The sequence below is a fragment of the Schistocerca americana genome, chromosome 9, assembly GCF_021461395.2.
Source record: "Schistocerca americana isolate TAMUIC-IGC-003095 chromosome 9, iqSchAmer2.1, whole genome shotgun sequence".
Taxonomy (NCBI): Eukaryota; Metazoa; Arthropoda; class Insecta; order Orthoptera; family Acrididae; genus Schistocerca; species Schistocerca americana.
This window is the reverse complement of record NC_060127.1, coordinates 126,922,310-126,939,711: the sequence shown is the minus strand read 5'-3', so window position 1 is coordinate 126,939,711 and position 17,402 is coordinate 126,922,310. Positions and strand designations below refer to the sequence as shown.

The following is a 17,402-nucleotide window of genomic DNA, read 5'->3' as shown; positions in this document are numbered from 1 at the left end:
ACCACGCCCCCTTCCCCCCTTGTCGTCGGAGGTTCGAGTCCTGCCTCGGGTATAGGTGTGTTGTCCATAGCGATGGCCTCAGCAGTTTGGTCGCATAAGACCTTACCACAAATTTCCAAAATTTTGGTTTCAGAGACGACGCCTCGTAGTATACGTTACAGAAAAGTCACCTCGTGAGTTAAGAGTTAAAATTCCTACAAAAAAGTCATGTTTACTTGTTTAATACAAGATTTTCTTGTTTAATTTTATACACCGAATAGTATTGATTGGCGACTCCATGGAGTGTTCTGTGCACCACGACCAGATAATGTATATACTTGGAAGGAGAAACAGCATTGGTCGTATTTTTTTTGTTTTGTTTTATTATCCGCAAAATCGATTTTCGGTCACTTAGTGACCATCCTAAGTGCTGTAATATACAATTAAATTTGGTAGGCACTGGTATCAACAAGCTTAGAGCGATCACATAAACTCTAAGCTTGTTGATACCAGTGCCTACCAATTTTAATTGTATATTACAGCACTGAGGATGGTCACTAAGTGACCGAAAATCGATTTTGCGGATAACAAAACAAAAAAAAAAAAAAATACGACCAATGCTGACATATTGGGTTGTCGGGTGTTCTGCCGGATATCAGCGTCGTACTTGCACGATATTTCGGTCACGTAGCTCGTAACCTTCATCATGTGCGACCTGAGACTCAGGTCGCACCTGATGAAGGTTACGAGCTACGTGACCGAAATATCGTGCAAGTACGACGCTGATATCCGGCAGAACACCCGACAACCCAAGATGTCATTAGATCGCCGGGAAAGCCTGAAGAGTTACACGACCAATGCTGTTTGTCCTTCCAAGTATATACACCGAATAGTGTTTGTATGTAGGCCACCCAAAAGCCAATCGCGCAAATAAAATAAAAAAATAAATAAATGTATTTTCAGAATAAGTGAAAAACACGAGCCTCTTTTATGCTCCTCTCTGACAAATGTGGTCCCCCGCCCGCCCGCTTTGACAAAATCCTGGCTACGCGCTCGGCGGCAGACGAGTGGATATTCGGGTTTCCACATACCGCTCCTCAGCCGACTGCGTGGCTGGCTGCCGGAGCCGCAGCACGCCTTCCGCCTCGGAAACACGGGGCTCGTTTGCCAAGGCAGCGGCAGAGGGAGAGGTCAGGAGCGTCCGCGGTCAAGGCGCTGAGCGGTCGAGGTCGGCCGCCCCAGTTGAGCAGGCGGCGTCTGCCTAACCAGGCAAGCCACCTCGCAGCTGCCATTGCCCCCCGCGATCGCTGGGAAGCGGCTGTCGATGACGGCGAGTGGAGCAATGCAGACGTGACAGCAAACGTAACGACAGCCTCTGTCAGCCGCCGCGGATACAGCCGGTTTGCGCGTAGTGTTGTTCGTTAAGCAGATGAAGAAATACCCTCAAACATGGGACACATCTCAGAAGGAGTCTGAGGGTAGGTTAACCCTTAACTCACAGGGTGACTTTTCTGTAACGTATACTACGAGGTGCGATCTTGAGACCCCTATCTTTAAACCACGATTTAAGCTGTAAATCATTTGAAACTTTAATTTATGTTGTACAACATTTATGGTTACAATTATAGTAGAGTTGTTTAAATACTCCTTACTAATGTTATTGAACTAAGTAAAGCCAACATTATTTTATTTTTGTATCAAGCAAAAATCACATACTTTTGTGAAGCTTTTCAGTAGTAGACGAAACGAACTGTTAGAGAACTGAATTTCACATTCTGAAAAATTATGGCATCTCTGTAGAGAGAAAATTTTCACATAAAACTAAATTCCGGGGTTTAAACTTGCGTGTAAAAACTGAGCTCGATAGCCAGAAACAGAAAGGCTGAGAAATTAATAATCACTATTGAAATCTACATCTTGCTTTGCCACCACTCAAATCACATTTAATTTTGACTAACACTTTAAGCATTTTGTTGGAGAAACAGAAAGATGCTCACCACCATTGTCCCCATGTTCTTCCTCTGAATGGTCCTCTCGTTCGCTAGCGGAATTGCGATCACTGGCTATTGAAAAATCGGTGTCTTCTTCGTCTACTTCTTGTCCTGTATCATTGACATTATTTTCTCCATCCACTGGCTAAAAATGTCATCGAACTTAGAGTACGTAAAATTGTCACATTCTTGCTAACACATTTTCTACTGAACTGAGGAAAGCAGATCCGTAGTTCACTAGGCGCGGTCTAGGGGAGCCCATCACATGTCAACAACACACGACAATCCAGCAAGGCGATGACGCAACTGACAATAATAATTTGTAGAGTTGGTGATTAAAAGAGGGTAAGTGGTGTATAAAAGCATTCCGCCATTACTGACCTACGAGAGCGACCTGGAAAATTCTGGCGCGGTCTAAGAGACCACATCTCGTTAGTTAAGGATTAAGAACAAAGTTACATAGTTTCGAGTGTGTAAGGAAAGGTTTCAAAGAGTATATCAATGCCTGTATGCAGCTAGGGGTATTCATTTCATATATTTTCAGAGAGTTTTGCTGGGAAACTGGTTCAGGAGAAAAGTGACATAGGTGTCGCTGCTAAACAGCACTGTCAATTACCTTGCTTCTAATGGTGGTGTTTTTGCTCCAGTGCAGACATTCAGAACTTCAAATAGCGCTAAGCAGCAAATGCTTTTTCCCGGTTTTCTCCCGGATGAAAAAAATCCCAATTTTTTTCCAGGATTTCCCAGTTGTTCCGGAGCGCATACATACTATTTGAACAGAATTTATTTTTATACTTTCGATTTGTTCATTCAGCAAACTGTGTCAAAGGCTTTAGGACGATGGGTACGCAATACGGCGCATGCGCAGAGCTGATGTCCCGCAAGAGCAGCGCCTTCTTCCACTTCTCGAGTTAGCGGTATAAACAGTAGCAGCATGCAACCAGATGATACCGAGAAAAACATTTCTAGTGTGGCCAAGCTGCCACACTGGTGCATGCGTAGAGCAGTCGGAGTTGTAGTTGCGGAGCGGAGGTTGCCCGTGTGTATCTTTCGTGATTTGCTATTTTCTCTTCGTTTACAGTTCTCACGTCAAATGAAAACAAAACACATTTCTGTGGCTGGGGAGTATCAGGCGGATTAACAGATTTTTCTCTTGTGAATACAATTTATTAGTTTCAGTTTTCTGATTTCACTTTATTCCCACACTATTGGCAATCAAGCATTAATCGTCTAAATTACTTTTCTGCAAATTTTCTGGTTTGGCAGAAAAATATAAACGCTAAATATCTTTTCCACAGAGGGAGCCATTTCATTTGAAAATATTTCATGCTACGCTTTTGGATAGCTTCAGCTGTTCGCTAAATTTCGAGTGTACATATTCATTTTCTGACACGTATGTCATAATAAAGAATACAATAATACAGAACCGATACTTCAAGAAAATTAGCATCCAAAAACCACACTGAATAGCTTAATATCAGGTACGGGCCTACTTCAATGTGAATCTGATCATACGAATGTGCTCTTTCAGCCGAATTACGCATTTTAGTATTGTTCATAAGATTCAGATGCTCTCGGAGTATTCTGAGGTCCTGTTTCTTTTGCCACATAATGTAAGGTCTGTCAATGCTCTATATGTACGAACATCCGTAAATGTTCACTTGAAAATGACTAACCAGGCTAATTTGGTCAGTACTACTGAATAACATGTTTTGTTTCAAATATATTGACAACTTAAGCAGAATGTTACAAATCTTCCTTCCGTCTAACACAATGTTTTTCGATCACATGTTCAACCTCTAGCCTTGACATTATTTCTTAATTTGTGTTGTTTACTTCTTAAATTTACAGAACGCCATTCTGCGGTAAATGCTTTACTCGTGGCACACCGTGTTATATCATTGTAACTTCCCACAAGGTATTATATTTACTTCTGGAGATGAATGTGAACTGCTAGTTTTGGGGTACACAACAAGCTGTTTTTCATGTTTTTTCAAGAAATTTGTATTCCTTATTACAAACTGTTTGCAGTGCTGTGTGGACGCAAACCTGATTTTAAATGCTAGATGACACTATTGCAGAGTTCCAATAAAAAAGAAATTTCTGTTAGTCAGAACACAGGAAATTTTTGGGGTACTTTGATTTCTGATGTCTAGTTTTGAAATGAATATTATGCCAAGGACTGCTTATTTTTTTCGATTCCTTATGTGAGTAGCGTATTCTAAAACAGTTGCCCTTAGTACAATATCTCCGTATGTGTCGTCCGAACAAGCGATACACAAGGTCACGTGATGCCCCAGGACGCACGAAATTCCAAACAAAAACGCGACGAAATCCGTATGAGCAGAGCAAACTCAAAGAAAGGGCTTTCTACATCATCGTAGCTGCGCATGCGCAGTAACGCTCTCTGGCAAATCTCCAGACGAACCTATTCCTAACACTCCGCAGGAAAATATTGGGAATGGTGGTTTGAGAAGCATTACTTCCAAAGTAAATTACTTGTTACGCAGGATGAATTACGTTACGTGTGAGAATGTGCGATTAAATCAGAGATCCGGCCGGAGTGCCCGAGCGGTTCTAGGCGCTACAGCCGGGAAAAGATCCTGCAAGAACGGGGCCAACGATGACTGAAGAGAATCGTTAACGTAACAGAAGTGCAACCCTTCAACATATTGCTACAGATTTTCATGCTGGGCCATCAGCAAGTGTCAGTGTGCAAAACATTCAACGAAAAATCATAGATATGGGCTTTCGGAGTCGAAGGCCCACTCGTGTATCGTTGATGACAGCACGGCACAAAGCTTTACACTTCGCCTGGGGCCGTCAAAACCGATCTTAGACTGTTGGTGACTGGAAACATGTTGCCTGGTCGGACGATTCTCGTTTCAAATTCTATCGCGAGGATGGACGTGTACAGGTATGGAGACAATCTCACGAATCCATGGACCTGCATGTCAGCAGGGGACTATTCAAGCTGGTGGACACTGTAATTGTGTTGGGCGTGAGCGTTTGGTGTGATATGGGTCCCCTGATACGTCTATATATGACTTTGACTGTGATCACCTGCACCAGTTCATGTCCATTGTGCATTCCGACGGACTTGGGCAATTCCAGCAGGACAATGCGACGCACCAGACGTCCAGAATTGCTACAGCGTGACTCCAGGGGCACTCTTCTGAGTTTGAACCCTTCCACTGCCCACAAAATTTCCCAGATACGAACATTATTTAGCTTGTACTCTAACGGATTTATGGACAGCTCTGCTGGATTCATGGTGTAAATTCCCTCCGGCACTACTTCAAACATTAGTCGAGTCCATGCCACGTCGTGCTGCAGCACTTCTGCGTGCTCGCGGGGGCCCTACACGATATTAGGCAGGTGTTCCAGATTCTTTGGCTCTTCAGTATATGTTAAGGGGTAAAAAACGCAAAAAATGCCCTATATTATATTTGACAGCTTGCCTTTGCTTAGAGTTGTACTATATGTATATTAATGTAAACTGTTAACTTTGCTTACTTGTGTGTTCGCGCCACTTATCAGTGATGTTGCTATTGGATAACAACGTAACGTGTGCTGTGCTCTGGCCGTCTGCTCTCAATGACTGTCAAAATCACGTGACATGAGCTACGACAAAAGCACATTAAAATCTCGATTTCAGTGCTTCGGGAACTAATGTCTGTATTTGGTCTAATTCGTGTTTATACTTTCAGGATAAGAAAACATGCAGTGTACATGTTGCTGCGCATCAAAGATCTTTCAAAAACACGTTGGTTTTTTTGCTGTATTTCGTATCCTTTAGTGCAGGGAAGTTCGACGCCGGAGTACAAAACATTTACCATTCAAAGGATTGATATATTTTACAGTTCCGAGGGAAAGATATTGTCACTTAACACGGAAACAGTGTATTTTTGCCCGGGAAAAGTATATTTTCGCCCGGGAAAAAGTGTACCTTTAAACGGGAAATCCGGGAAACCCGGGATTTTTCTTTCTTGTCTACATACATACCAAACTTCACTGATTTACATGTTTTATTCTAGAGCATCTACAAAATGCATAATTGCACATTTTGCAATGCTGAAACGTACTGAATTAACAAAATTCCTGGTATCCTCCCTAATATCGTGTCGGATGTCCTTTTTCCCGACCTGATGCAGCACGTCGACTTGGCACGCAGTCAACAAGTCGTTGGAATTCCCCCGCAGAAGTACTGAGGCATGCTGCCTCCACGGCCGTCCATAATTGCGAAAGTGTTACCGCACAGGATTTTGTACACGAACTGGCCACTCGATTATGTGCCGTAAATGCTGGATGGGATTTATGTTGGTCAATCTGAATGCAAAACATTCATTTGGACTGTGCAGAATGTTTTTCAAACCAGACGAGAACATTTGTAGCGTGGTGACATGGCGCCTTGTCATTCACAGAAATTCTGTTGTGGTTGGCTGAAGTGCCAACACCGTGTTACTAGAGGAGGCCGAAATGCACCCGTTTTAGCTCACGCAGGCTGGTGTGAGAAGGGAAGAACGATAATGACGTGAGGTCTGGAACATGACAAGGAATTTGAATTCAGAAAGTGGTCGTAGCTGGTGGAATACTTAACTTTAATCCATTAACGATGAACGTCGCTCTTGACGGTACATGATTCACAATATCAATAGTAACTGAATAAGGCGCCTTGCTAGGTCGTAGCAAATGACGTAGCTGAAGGCTACGCTAAACTATCGTCTCGGCAAATGAGAGCGTATTTAGTCAGTGAACCATCGCTAGCAAAGTCGGCTGTACAACTGGGGCGAGTGCTAGGAAGTCTCTCTAGACCTGCAGTGTGGCGGCGCTCGGTCTGCAATCACTGATAGTGGCGACTCGCGGGTCCGACGTATACTAACGGACCGCGGCCGATTTAAAGTCTACCACCTAGAAAGTGTGGTGTCTGGCGGTGACACCACAAATTACATCGTCGTTTGGGAACATGAAGTCAATGAGTGGCTGCAAATAACGGTCTCCAAGGAGCCGAAAGTAACCAGGTGGTCCATAGGATCCAGTGCACTGCGTGTGAACACAGCACGCTCCACTGTGGAGCCACAGCTTGCTCAGTGGCTTTTTGACGTCTTCCCTCCATGGCTTCATGGGGTGTTTGCTACAGTCGAATCCTGCCTTCAGCTCTTACCACCTGAAATCGGGACTCATGTGACCACGCCACGGTTTTTCCAGTCGTCCAGTGTCCAACCTACAGTCACGATTTCAGGAGAGCCGCTGAGCACTATGGGACTTAACTTCTCAAGTCATCAGTCCCCTAGGACTAACTAACTAAGGACATCACACACATCCACGCCCGAGGCAGGATTCGAACCTGCGACCGTAGCGGTCGCGCGGTTCCAGACTGTTGCGTCTAGAACCGCTCGGCCATTCCGGCCGGTTGTTAATCCGGCTGCGCGGCCATAATCACTTCGGAAACCTTCTCACGTGAATCACCCGAGTACAAAAGGCAGGTCTGCCACTGCACTGCCCTCTCATACCCTGTGTGCTGCCACCTGTATACGAGCGTGTTGCTGTCCCATGAGTTCTCTCATCTTAGTGTAGATTAAACAGTACTTCATGTTAGGTAATAAATCGATGAAGTGTTGATTATAATTGTTACAGACCAGATTTACAAATATTTGTCCGGTCATGGTACTTTGCCAGCATGTCTTTAAAGTAAGCATTACTTCTACTGTTACATGAAGTTCTGCCTTCGCTTGATGGGATTTCATTGTCAAGAGTACATAGTCCTTGTATGGTTAGGGTGTGTTCAAAGTTACGAGCATGTCTGCAATGGCAGTAGTTATGAAGGAACAGCAACATTTGATAATGTTCAGCTCGACAGGTCTCTGAAATATTACCCATTCATTCGTTAGAATTCTAAACGCACACTCCACATGTCTCGGGGCTCGACTTACATGGTAGTTAAGGATCCGTTTCTTGCAGGCGAGGAAAATCCCGGTGCACAGTCTTGTGGCAAAATGAGACAGATTATATTAAGCGCTAGTGAAAACCTCAGCGCATAGTCCCTTTTGGTGGGTGATTGAAGTTTTACTGTTAATTCATCAAACTATTGCACACTTATTTGAGCATAAAGAACTTTTGTCTACTCTTAAGCGTATAAAGAGTGAATGAACGCTCCTTTCAGAGCTGTGAACTAGCCAGCGGGCGAGTCGAAGTCCCATTGCCACATTTCCTGATGTATTCATAAACGAAACGAGCAGACGGTGCCTGATTTCCTCTTCCAGTCCTATACTGCCTCGATGCCACCGTGTGAGTGGAGGGGAGGGGATTCCTGATACTACAGAGAGGCCCCCTCTGGGTGCTCCTTCACACTGCTCGTTCTAGCAGTACCCGTGGTAAGGACCACTAGAGTCGAGCAGTGACTCAAACATAAAACCGTTTGGTAGGTGGGAGGAGGAGAGGCAGAAAGATGTGGAGAATGGGCATAAAGTGCCCACTGCCGCAGACGTGGTTCTTCTACTGCGACTGTGTTTCTATATTTGTGAAGAGTTTGCCTATTTCTTAGACTGATAAACATTCAGCATAGTTTGTAACATCTTAAGATAGCTGTTATCTATCCGATTTGAGGCTTGAATACTTTCCATACAAATCAGTCCACACCTCTTCATTGGGAACTCTGCAGTGTAGCTTATACCATGCTAAAGCTTTCGACACACAAAATTTATGGAGCGTGCGTTAGATTCATACTGTGCTTCTCGGCGTGTCTGAAGCTGTGTTGTGCGGTGTGGGTGGATAGATCTGCTGCTAAGGACTAAACTCGGACGTCCACTGGTGACGTTTCCGTCTAACATTGTGTCAATACAGTCATATGACTACAGCTACGATTGTAGCGGTGCAAAAACAGTTTTGGCACACATTCCAGGTTCACGTGCAAAACTATTTTTTTCTTTTGGTTGACAGGTCCTTAACCTATTATTCTGCTAAGAGGATTATGACGCTCTGGAGATAATCTGTCCTTTTGATTGATAGGTCCCTAACCTATTGTTTGGTTGTTTCCCATGTCACCCCCACACCTTGTCCTACCATTCCCTCTCCCCCTCCCCCTCCCCCTCCCCCTCCACCATCCCTTCCTCCTCCTCCACGATCCCTCTGTAAACTCCCTTCACAAATACAAGCTCACTTTTGATATAAATTTGTTTGAGCAGTTAATTAGTCCGCCCCGATAGCTGAATGGTCAGCGTGACGGACTGCCGTCCTGAGGGGCACAGGTTCGATTCCAGACTGGGTTGGGGATTTTCTCTGCTCAGGGACTGAATGCTGTGTTGTCTTCATCATCATTTCATCCCCATCCGGGGCGCAGGTCGCTCAATGTGGCATCGAATGTAATAAGACCTGCATCCAGACAGCTGTACCTGCCCTGTAAGGGGCCTCTGGGCCAATAATGCCAAACGCTCATTTCTATTACCAGTTAATTAAATCGATCGATTAATGAATCCCTCCCCCTTGGAGAAATTACCCAGCCCTCCAGTTCCCCTCCCCCGCCTGGAAATTGGAGGGAAAAAGACTCAGTTGATTCGCCATTTGTCGGGAAATCGACTATAGTGGATAAACACTGTTTAAACAATTTAGACAATTTGTGGAATATTATTTATTTAAACAATTTATGAGATACAAGGTGACGTATGGACTATTTCAACAACTGTGGCGCTTTTTTATTCTGATCACATAGGAAATGTGTAATTACAGTGACTCAGACCACTTAAACATATCTGAAGAACTTACTCACGTCTCGCCGCCTACGCAGGCTGCCAGGAGTCAATGTGCACTAGAGGGCATTGAAAGCACCACCAGGATCACTGTACTGCTGTCAGCTGTCTGATGCTATTTCGTGTGGTCTGTACGTATGAACCAACTTGTCAGATACCAGTGCATGTAAGAGATGCATTCCTTCCAAAGGAAGTATCTGACAGGGAATAGGTCCAGAAATACTGCTGAAGTGAATGAATAATTTCTGGTCACTTGATCATGTTGTAGGAGATATAAGACAAATGAGGTGGCTATTTTACACACACAAATTGCCAGTGTCACAAAGCTAGTGGTAGACGGAATTAATATATAGTTTAAAAAAGATTCTTGCATACAGACAGAGAGAGAGAGAGGGGGGGGGGGCGAGAGCTGTAGTTTGCTTTGCAGATGATATAGGAAATAGCATGGAGTATTTCATTCTGCCTTTGGCTCTGAACTGCCTCATCTTCCTGGCACACTTCCTTGTTGTGGTATTCCGCACCAGATTTAATAACTCCTGAAGCAGTTTATGAAATACACGTCTTGAAAATGTCACAAATGCGTCGGGAGATATGACTTCGGAAATATTAATTAAATCGACTTAACATTCAAACAATTTGCTTCCCGCAGTTTAAAACTACTCAAAATACAAAAGATCGACAGTGCACAGTAGTTTGCAGGCATAAACAACAGTTTTATGTTTTGATGAGAAATTTTATTGAATAATCCAAATATATTATTATTTGGCATCATGTTTGAAAGTGGTGATGTATGGAATTGTAATTGGAATTTCAAATTTCGACCTTAATTTATACTGTCACGTTTATAGAGTTTTCTTTTCTAAAGTGCTATACGATTCTTAAGTTCCTTCCACTACTGCAGGACCAAGAAGAATGGAGGAAAAGGTCTGCCAGAATGACAACAAGTACCTCTGAAAGACAGAACCCACTTCAATGTATTGAAAAGCACTAAACACGGCACACTTAAATTGCGATCCGATCTGTAGTAGTAAGTTTTCATTGCTAGATGTCAGAGATTGCTTCAGTCTGGATTTTGACGTTGCGATTGCGTTTTTAATTCACTGTATAATTCCTAAACTGGGTCTCTCCCCTACATTCGGAAGCAGGAAGGCCTACTGTACGATAGGACAAGACAAAAGCAAATATCACTGCAAGACAGAGTCCACTGAAACATATTGAGAAGCACTAAACACGACACACTTATACCACAATCTAGTCTGTAGCAGTAGTTGCAATGGTTAGATGTCAGAGATCGCTAAAACACTCATACATCCCACGCACTCATGTTACAAGGTCTACATGCAGCGTGTCAGACCCCTCACTCGCATTCGGGAGGACGACGGTTCAATCCCGCGTCCGGCCATCCTAATTTAGGTTTCCCGTGATTTCCCTAAATCGCTCCAGGCAACTGCCGGGATGGTTCCTTTGAAAGGGCACGGCCGACTTCCTTCCCCATCCTTCCCTAATCCGATGAGACCGATGACCTCGCTGTCTGGTCTCCTTCCCGAAACAACCCAACCCCAACCCTCAAACCCCTCATATGCCGCCAGCGCCAACGCTCTGTGGTTGAAGAAAATTACCTTGCAATTGCAGCTAGAGCCGTGGACGCATGTGTATGCCCGAGTGCACCACCCCCAGCCGTTGTGGGCATCCAACGATGATTGGAATGGTAGGAAGTCAGATGTTATCAACACATCCAATGCAAACATCAGTCATTTTTGATCTCTCATGCAACACACAGCCATCCGCTTCTGTCGCACTCACACAGCACACTGGTCATTTCGCCAGCCTTCACTGCCATGGGCAAGACCTGACAGGTCAGTGCATTCTTTGTAACCACCACACACTGAGCTAATATAAAACATCTGATCGCTCAAGCCTTGCGACCGCCCTTGCAGCCAGGTGCTGTGAACAGCAAAACATGCAGCTTCAGCTTGGACATCTACAGTAGTTCTAAACAGTTCCACCCTGACATAGACACACCAGTTTAAAAAATCATTCCGTGGCAGTGATGTTCAACAAACATCTCGAATTTCTCACGTGAAATGTAGATTCCTCCCGTTTATACAAATTATTTTCGAAGACAGAGGAAACCAAGGCATGCACGCGTTCTCACTTGGCTAAAGTATCATTACTTGTTGTGAAAACCCTGTAACAGTATGGTATAGGCTTCATTTCCTCTAAGTATTTCCTCATCAGGTCGGAAAATCTTTTCTTATCTGTTACATCGTGCACCACAGGGCTAGAACATTAAATCCATCTTTGACTCATGACGGAGTGCTAAGATCTACCTCTATCACAGAACACCTCTTAACTACATATGAAGTCTCTTAAGGTTCCAGCACAGAGAAGTTGTTTTTATCAGGTTTATACTACGTATCCCTTTATAAACTCGGCAACACATCTGACTTTATTACGATGATCATCTCTCCCTGTGCAGGTGAAAGACTTAAATATCGTTGAAAGGTATCACCACAACAGAAAAACGTCTGTTTACTGCTACAAACCAAGGCAATGTTTGGGTGTCAAACGTGAATGAAAGCTGGGGGACGCAGCTCTCCTTCAGACTGCAGTACCTGTACATAGTTTGGAGACGCATTGCAATGCAGCAGCAAAATTCTCATTCTGTATCTGTTCCACCATAGCCATCATTTTCACCCACCAGACGACATGTTACTGATTTGAAATTGACAGGCTAATTAATTAAATTGGTCATGAGAGTAACTTTGCATGGCGATTAAGTTTCTTCCAGCAGTCAGATTACACTCACCAGGTAGCTCAAATGGGAATCCCTGGAAGGAAGACGACGTGTTTTTCGAGGAACACTATTGAGAACCGTCATTTGAAGCTACTGAAGAAGGGTTCTACCACTATGAACATACATTTCAAGTAAGGACTGCCCTATTAAAAATCAGAATGCCTATATTACTGTCACACTGCATAAAAAGCAGTCTTGGTTCTACAGGCACACACAAGAGTTGCTGATAGTCTTATGCTTTCTGGTAGAAATGCTGTTCATGATTTGGAATCATGTCTCTCCATTCAACTACATACTTGCGTTCTTCGTATGGAGACCTTTTATAATGATTACAGCCACTAGTGAATCATATTCATCAAATGCTCATATAACGAAACAAGTCACCTTTTTCTAACGTATCTGTTACAATGAAACGCCAGCGTGGTATTTTAGACGATCCCTCTGCATCTTTTAATTGTTCCTCAATCTCTGGCCCATAGCTTTGTCCATGTGATCGTTCCAGCTTAAGCTGCACCTGAGCAGAAGTCAGAGAGCGCTATATCTAAGACACACAGCATCCCTGGGAAAAAAGAGTGAGTTGAATTAATGTGACAGGGCCGTCTTTTTTGACTACATGGTGGAAATGGGAATGTATTGTCCTAGCCCCACCAACTGTCTATGATGTGTAAGGCCATTGCCAAATGAAACTTTCTCCTGCAACAGGAAGTAGTAGGAAAGATAATACAAACAGTTGCTGGAAAAGGAAGAGAATGTTTCTTCTGCATTGCGATGCGTCTCCAAACTACATACAGGAGATTTGCATCTCCCAGGTTGCATTCACGTCCATCACCAAAACATTCTCTGTGTCATCTTTATTTTGTGCCATCCAACGAAGAAAAAACAACTAAGAACTATAAAAACTCAGCAAATTGGAGCTGACAGAGAACTCAGTAACATTTTACCACTTCACTCTTTTCCAATATACTCATATATGTATCGAAAACAAATACCATCTGTGTGCTGGCATCGATCATATTTAGCGATCCTATGAAATATACAGGTATTGATCCATTTGAAATATGCAGATATTGATCCACTGCAGCAGGTGGCCAGTGATCAAAGTGACCTACACAAACCAATGTAAAGTTTCATCACCTGTACTACAGGAGGATCATATGTCACAGACTATCAGTCACAAGAGTGGGTCTCTGTTTTGTTGTTTGATACATTATTTTTTTCGGCTGTAACACATCCAAGCAGTGTGTGACTGCAGTTTTGTACACTGCCATTTATTTTGTTTTTTTCCACCTACCACAGGTTCAACGTCTGTATCAGGTTCTAAACTGACAATAACACTTTTAGATCCATTGGCTTACTGAAAGCTGGACATCACATAGTGTAAATTATGGTGCTACTACTCTCACAACACACAGGGAGATAGAAATAAAAGATACAACATAAAGAAATGGAAGATTTTGTGGCAAGGGGGACTGTTTCCAAATGGTTGTCCAAGGGTGATTGATGACCTTTACTTTTAAAGTCACCTTTCACAGTGGCATGATAGCACATGTCTAGGTGTTTTGTTTTGATTGATCCCTCACATTGCAATAATGTATGTGATCACTGTTTTGGTGCGGGCCACCAATGGAGGGTGTTGTTCTCACTAAGACTCTCTCTCCATTTCAATCAAGTGATGTCAGTCAGTCATTATATGCTAATCAACAGTGTAGCTGCGGGCAGATGGGATTGAAAAGACACCATCGATGTACTGTAACAAGCACCACAGTTGACAGTGTGATCAATTTTAGCAATTTTATCAGTATTTCTGGAATTTCAACACCGACCAATGTCATGCCTGTATGGTTTCTAATTTCTGTATCATCACTAAACCACCCCACCATGGCGAGTACCATGTACTAGATTGCAAATGTAGATACATGCATGAGCAGCATGTCCATTCATTGTTAATTCCTGAACATGTGTATACCAAAGTATTCCACACAACATCCTACATCGCTCTACATGTTTCTAGCACTTCGATGATAGTGTATAATATACGATTACGATAGCCTACCTTCCCCTATGCAAGTGGGAGTCGCAGAGCATTCTCGCATTCATAGGATAAAGTTGGAGATGGAAAGAACTCCCTGCATTGTCGTTAACCAACCCTTCCTGCAACACTGTCACCAATTTCATTTGCAACTGAGTAGAAGCAGGAGGCTACTATATACCCTATGTTCCACATCGCATAAAAGAACAGAGCAATCCATGTGTGGAACTGCTGTTCAGCGAAGACTGTTCCACACCAGTCTTATTCACAGCACCCATCCAAGTGTACAAGGTCTTTCCAGATGTGTGCATGTTGAGACTGGCACCACTTATTGATGTATAATTGATATGAGAGTGCTGTGATGATAGTGGTTATGAAGGAGAAATGTATAGATTGCACGACGGGGTTTCAGACAGATGTAGTTCCAAGCATTTTACGTAAATCAGCTGCGCCATCAATTCCGAAGTATTGTTCTAGTGTTGGGGTCAGTACCAAGAAGGTAATATTAAAAGAGAAATGCTCATGGGTCACAAACAAATCCATTCCAAGGGCTACATGGTTCTACATGTAGAGCACACTATAATGCTAGAGTGGTGTGCTTTCCAACATATTCGTCGCACAGAAAGCTATATTGTTAATATCGCAATGCAAGAAATACTCCCAGCACGTGACATACATCCTCCATGCAAGTTTCTCTACGATAAACTATGGTGACAAACTGTAAAGTGATAAAACTCCTATGTTGTACACCAAAGAAAACATCAATTCTTTGTAACACAAACGCTACATAGGTTTCCAAAGGTGTATGACGCTTGCTGTTTACTAAATTCAAGCCCAGTTACAGTTGGGAGATTATGATATGTTCACAACAGCCCTATAAAATGATCACCGATAACTGAAGATGCATACAAAGAAGCAGAGACATCTTACAAGGAAATAAACACCACAGTCAGTCGCCAGAGAGCTGCAACAGCCTTACTGCAGTCTACTACTGCCCCTGGTAACCTTCATCTAACACACATTTTTAATGATTTTATTCAGTACTCTTTTAATGGTATTTACCTCGTAATTTATGTATTCTCCATCAGTTTCTGTGATTTTACTGCGTTTTCGCGATTTTACATATTTCATGGTATTTTCCTTAATTTTTATGTACCTCACTTCAGATTTTCGTGATTGCACCAGGTTTCTCACGAATTTTACAGATATTACGTAATTTTTAATATTCTTTCCAGTTTTCCATATGGATATGGTCATATTGCCGACATACCCATTTGCTGTTTGGTGTGTAAGATGTGCAGATATTCTTGTAGAAAATCAACCTCCTAAAAAAATCCTGAGACATGCCCTGTCTCTGATGGTCCACTTGCATGCATTTATGATAGGATGAACATGAAAAGTATAGTAACAGTCACTTCATACCTATACGAAACTGAAGACTCAATTTACATGCAAGATGTGGCAGAGAAATGAGCTACTTCACATATATCTTCATTCGTCTAGAAGAGGATACCGTAACAGGTGTTTCATCACACATCAGTTGGAAGTCCTCTGATGATTGTGGTTTGGAGAGGTTTGCTGTTGGCGATCGCAGATAGTGCCCAAGGTCACAAATGCAAAACACAGTTGTATGCGAGTCGATCGCAAGTTTGCACAACTGATACACCCTGACAGAACAAGGGAGAAAAATGGTTACATGATTGATAAATGACCTGGAACCACAGCTCCTTCTCTCCTTCACAACTGATCACTCCATCCACTTTCTATCATCCTTTAACACAGATCCATGTAAGTTTAGAAGCAGATGGTTCTCTTTGCCAGGAGATCATCAAAGACACCAGTTAACTTGCACACATCATGATTGCCTCAATAGACAGTCAGTATAATGTTGAAAGAACTGTACAGCAAGTGTTTGTTAACTGACTACACAAGGTTGCGACTGGCAGGGAGTACATAGAAGCACATTCTTGATGCTGGATGTTAGGGTTTCAAACACACAATCAGTTCTGTAATTGTATATTGCTAGCTGGTAATACAACACTCTTTAAGTAAGGACACTTAATAAAAGTTTATTAGGTGATTGCCAATAACTTTGGGGTCACACCTGGTCTTTTGGATTGGACATACGATAATTTATCACTGTAAATGTGGTTGTCATCCATCTTAAACATTCTATTCCAATCATCTTATCACTATTGACGAAAACTGTTTTCCAGATTCCCAGTGCTCCCATGTCAACTTTTTCTCATACTCCTCATGCTGTCGCATACCCATTACTGTGTACAAGAGTTATCCTATACCAAGTAGAATACTTGCAAGTACTCACTCAATTTCTCCTCATTTCGGCGTATTTTTCCTCAATTTATACGTATTTTCCATCATTTTTCGTAATTTTATTGATTTTATGTCACTTTGGCCCATGCAGTCATGCCAGCACTTCTTGTTTCGTATTCTAAAATTGCTTGTAAATGCAGTATAGTAGCCAACACCTAGTGTAAACACACCGCTTTTCTGGTCAGATGGCATAGTATAGCATTGTACTTGAATGCATCCAATCACCTCCAACCACATTTTTTAAAGTTGCAGTGCATTTACTCTGTTTTCTGTATGTCTGTGTCTGTGCATGCATCATCCATGCATCATCCACATCGAAATTTGGAATTCCAATTATCATTTCATAGATCACCACTTCCAATCATGACATCAGACAATAATAAATTTGGATTATTTAATGAAATTTCTCATCTAAAACATAACACTGTTGTTTATACAAGCAAACTACTGTGTAATGTCGATTTTTTTATTTTGTGTAGTTTTAAATTGTGTGAAGCATATTGTTTGAATGCTGTAATAATGTTACA

General features: G+C 42.5%; 1 protein-coding gene across 1 annotated transcript in view; it reads left to right on the top strand.

Moving 5' to 3' along the window:
* LOC124550933 overlaps positions 1-17,402 on the top strand; it is a 181,014-nt gene that overhangs the window by 21,585 nt on the left and 142,027 nt on the right. The gene's annotated exons all lie outside the window — the stretch shown is intronic.